Source organism: Poecilia latipinna, unplaced genomic scaffold (assembly GCF_001443285.1).
Source record: "Poecilia latipinna isolate Pla-1442-1.1 unplaced genomic scaffold, P_latipinna-1.0 Scaffold275, whole genome shotgun sequence".
Lineage (NCBI taxonomy): Eukaryota > Metazoa > Chordata > Actinopteri > Cyprinodontiformes > Poeciliidae > Poecilia > Poecilia latipinna.
This window is the reverse complement of record NW_015112891.1, coordinates 151,431-156,828: the sequence shown is the minus strand read 5'-3', so window position 1 is coordinate 156,828 and position 5,398 is coordinate 151,431.

Genomic DNA, 5,398 nt, shown 5'->3' with positions numbered 1-5,398 from the left:
TGGCTTACTGATGCTTAGATAATCTTGGGCTTTCAGACACAGCCAAGCGAAGGCTGCCTTTCAGAAAATTGGCCATTGCATATCCAATGAATCTGTGTGGTCAGCAAGAGAGAGTCAAGGACAATCAAAAAAAAAAAAAAAAGTTTTATAAGATCACAGCATGCAACTATGGATCTTTAATGTTTGATAATTCAAAGGAATGGTAGTACCGTGCAATAGTTTTAAGCCCCCCTCTTTTTTGTTTTCCACATTTCTTCCAAGAAGGACTCAGTCTTTCTCACAACCGTTCAAAGTTTCTGCTGGCCTTCTGAAGGTCTTTCACTTCCTTTCTTGGATTTGCTTTATCACACATTTTCTGCCCTGTCCTTGTACCTCACAGTGGCAGCTCCCTGTGCAGTCTGTGCTTTCAAAAATAGGAATAGTGGACCAGTGGGACAAATTCAGCATAGACCTCACCCCTGCAGGACCCAGGGTCATTCTTCAGTGGACCTGGGATGCCACATTGTTAGAGCTCTCTGGTGGGTTTCCCTCAAAACACAAGGAAGGGATAAACTGAGGCTAGTGCTAGCTGGGGACCACTTTGTTTCAGCTTTTACCACCAAAAGCAGCAACTCAGGCACCAAAACACCGGTGCTTACTCATCATAGTTTGTGTGCTGAGGGCGAGCTCTCAGAGATCAACAACGAACCAAAAACACTGTGTTCAAAACTCCTGAGATAGCTTTGTTGTTAATCTGTCATATTGAAGACCAAAGCGCTCCGTTGAAGTAATATGGCTGTAGCAGTGGTACTTGTTTAGTGGGAAAAACCATCTTAGTTAGTTGGTGCTTAAACTGTTATTGTTGGTATTTTTTTGTAGATTCAGCAACATGACTTCAACTTAGAAGCAAATGCCCAAAGGTCCAATTTAAAATGTTTCAATTAAAATCTGTTGATGTCTGCTTTTTGTTTTTCTTCAGATTACATAATTGACTACAAAATGCTTCTAAATAGCCTCTTCCTAACTCCTCGTGTTAAATTACATTTGCAATACAAGCTTACAAAGCACTAGTAAAGTTAATTTGATTTTTCATTTGTCTTTTTCTTTTTTTTTTATGCGTGTGTCATTCGTTATCCACAAGGGGGCGGAGCTCCCCCCCTTCTCAGCGATGCTTTCTTGCATCTACACAACAGGCAACTTGAGTTACGGCTTTTCTTACATGAAAAGAAGAGTCTTGAACACAGACGAAGCACCCAACTCTCTATTTGGGGCTTAAATTATTAGCTCACACTTTGTTCACCAGATAAAGTTGGATGCCCGTCACTGACAAGAAAGAAATACCATGATGTATTCCACAATCTCTTCTTTCACCATGTTGTGCAACTAAATATTTAAAAATGTTTGCCCTCCAATTTTTCCTTTTCTTATACTTTTTATGCAACATGCTGAGGAAGTGTGTGTACTTGCCATGGTTAATATTGAGCTGTACTTGTACGGCTTTAATCGGAAAACACACAAATCGCTTTCCATTTGTAACCAAAATGCTGGTCCATTGCATCATCCGCACTCCGATTTACCATCAGCTGGCACGTCCCTCTTCCTCTTAGCTCGCTTTCTCCTCATCTCCATTCTCCTCTGTCTGTCCTTCCTTGCATCCATCCATTAAGTCCACCCTATCGATTAGGTCATTCAATCACTGTAATTCAACCACACTTCTGCACTTGAATATGTAAATGAGCCCATGGGGGTTGCCGCTGTTGCTGTTCTCATGGAAACCTCTCATCCGACACTGAGACACGCTCTCACGTTGGCCTCTTTTGGGCTGAGGAAGGAGAGTCAAGGTGAACTGTGCGCATGCATAGATAAGTGTTGTGCCCATGTTAAACCGAAAGTAAAGCGGAGCTAAAATGACCTCACTGCAGCCCTGGGTGAGTGTTAACATTCGGGTGAGTGCGTCTGAAAAACAGAGGCAGAAACGCTGTACGTGTCAGCCGCCTGGCCGCATGCTCTTTGAAGACTCCCTCCCTCAAGTCCCCCGCCTCGGTTGAAAGTCTTTCCCCGTCTCTCCGCCGCTTTCTATCTCTCCCTCTGGTCTCTCCATCGCTGCTCTGTCAGTGCAGGCGTCTAATCACACTGACAGGAGAGCAGCACTCTGTGTGGCTCCTGCCGCCGCACAAGCTCGGCAAGGCACACGGACATAAACACATGCAGAATTAATATATTCTCCACGTCTTCTTACTCTCGAGCTCGCACGTTACCGGACTGCAAAACACGAACAAACACGGCAAGATGCCTCCTCTCAAATCCACTCATTCAGCCTGCAGCCCGTTAATGTCTGTCTTCCGCTTGTCTGTCTCTATATATGGGTTTTAAGGACAGTTTTGGGTCAACAGAATGTAAGTGTGAGGCCGAAATGCACAGTGATGTGATAACGAAGCAGAAGTTGATCGACAAGAATGTGAAAACCATCAGAAAAGCCACTGCCATTAACTCCAGTACTACACAATATATTTTTTTGGTTTCCAGTTAATCTTTCAAATCAGCCTATCATCCCATTTACTCAGTACAATGTTTTTAGTGTGCACTGTAGATATTTTTATAGGTCGGAGTTAAAGTTCTCATTCAATTTTAAGTAATACATTGAAATGTAATAGTCCCTGCTGGGAAAAGCCAGCAAGAAGAGTAAACCTTTATTCCAGTCCTTCTCTTCTTAATGTAACAATAAAAGCCTCCAAGTTTATATGAGCTTGCTAATTAGTCAGGGTATTTGCAAAATTAGCAAATCTGGAGTGGAGTGTTTATTTCACTGATGGGCACTAGATCTTCCATCGCTTGATGTGAATGTTTGGTCAGTGTCACCTTAAGGAAAGTGATGAGTGGCATCTTTTCTGAAACCATTACTGTGGTTTTCACTAATAGACAAATTTCCAAACATTCAACTGGAGGAGCGGGTACTTTTCTCTCTCTAGCCTTCGTGCTCAGCTGACCTACAGCATGCAGAAACAGCAGGAGGGTGAGAGCTACGTATATTTACAGTTTATATAACTATCTATATAACCAGAGGAACCCCTTCTCTATCTCTGGTCACTCATTAAAAGTCTTTATAACCAATAAAATGATATGACGCATAAATGTATTGGGCTCTTGAAGGTCTCACTTTTTAAAATTGTCATAAAACAGCCCACGCCTACATGGATACCTCACCATGTTCACTAATCAGATACTACTCAATGTCTCCATATGGTCAGAGTTGTAAGATGGGATTGTATGGAGATTTAAATTAGTCAAACCCAACTATTAGATTTCCAAGACTTGAATGGACAACTGTGCTTGAAAGAGTTAATTGTCTGATTATGGAACAATGTCAAGGACAATTATAATACAAACTCGAGGAATAATTTCATAATTTCATTAACAAGTAAAAAGCAGTTCGAACTAATGAAAAGAATGCCCCTGCCGGTATGTATTTAAGCATATTTATCATTAATTTGACCAAATACACAGTATTTCTGTCATGCAGCTTGGGTGGAATAAAAATACCCTATACCATCTTCCATTTCACACATAAATCATTTCCAATATTGCAAACATTGATACTGTGTTGAAGATTGTGTTTGAAGAAGCACAGTTCAATATCATCTGCATAAGTGCATCATACAGATGTTGACAAATGTATTGATCATCAGCCCAAACAGGAAGCCATAAAACAAGCAAAAACTAAAAAAGAGTGGCTCCATATCAGAACCCTGTGGGACTATTTAACAAGCTAATAGTATTGGAGATGGTCTGGTTTGTACAAACGCTGCAACTATGTTCAAAAGATTAAATATAAACTGAAACTACTGCCAAATAATGTAAATTTGTACTGTGTGAAAGGTATGAAAGGCATATAGGTAAGAAATAAAAAAAACAAGATATCAGAAATATTTTTTGGTTTATCTTGCTTTTTTCTACTTCTAATTTTTAAGATTCAGAAGGCTCACTTTTGAGGATATTAGTTGTAAAATGCAATGAATCAAATATGGCATCACATTAGAAGTTGGCAGAATAACCTTTTTGAACTTATCCACACACAGGCAAGGCTGGAATCAGTTCTGTTGTCTGGTCAATGGAAAGCTTCAGTTTCTATCAACACCAGATTAATTTTTAATGCAACTCATATAGGGAATCTTGGCCATAATAAGTAATATTTGATTATCCATTTGGGGTTGAGGTATTCATCTGACAGTGGCGTGCTGGAAGAAAAATGACACTTCAATTTGGCGAATTAAAAAAAAAAGAGGAAGCATTTTTTTTTTATCACCTGTGCAAAAAAAAAAAAATCCAACAAATGTCTCCCACAGTGGTTCTATTTGAACTCAATTTTGGGAGAAAGTGGAAAGCCTGGAGGGCATAAGTGAGCGTGCACATGCTCGTGCGTGTGTGCATGCATGTGTGTACACAGCACTAGGCAAATGAGCTTGTCAGTATGCAGCGCGGGCCTCTCTCTGGTGGCAGGCAGATGACAGTGCAGTGATTGGGCTGATTTCACCGAGGACGTGAGGGGAAATCTGAAGGCCGCCTCGGGGCTCAGGTGCTTATCATCTCCACACACAGGCTCCCCGCACAGATTTAGATGCCCGTGCATACACACAGATACGCATGTACATACGTATGCGCAGCAAACTTTGCGACTGATTGTCAGTGCAAACAAGTGCGCAGACACACACATTAAAGTACAGGCAGCAAACATTCATCAGACAATTATTGTGGATGTCGGTGGAGTGACCGCCCAAAGTAAACCACGTATACGCAGGAGTGTGTGTTTTGCAATTCAGGGCATGTGGCTGTTAACCTAATGCCGTCTTCATACATCTATTTAGGTGATTCATTCTTGCTTCCAGAATCTGGAGCAGGGGTCCCCAAACTACGGCCCGTGGGCCGGATCCGGCCCGCCTCATCATTTGGTCCGGCCCCCTGAAAAATACCGGATCTGGCCCGCCTCCTCATTTGGTCCGGCCCCCTGAACAATACCGGATCTGGCCCGCCTCCTCATTTGGTCTGGCCCCCTGAACAATACCGGATCTGGCCCGCCTCCTCATTTGGTCCGGCCCCCTGAACAATACCAGAGAGCATTCAGTGTCTTTTTTTCATATATATGTGGATTTTTCTTCAACCACCAGGGGGGCTCTTGAGCAGATATGAAACTTAGTTTCCCTCAATGGAATATATACCAGTCACCGTTTCGCTCACGGTTTTTTTCCATTTGCATTCTGGGTAAAAATCTATCTACAAACGCGAATATGTCGTCGGCAGTAATCCAATCCCCCTACCTACCCACCAACAAAACTTTTCTAAGGTTTCTTTCTCGAAAAACTAAGACCGGCCCCCGACCAGAAAAGGGAACAGTCATGTGGCCCTCGCAGGAAAAAGTTTGGGG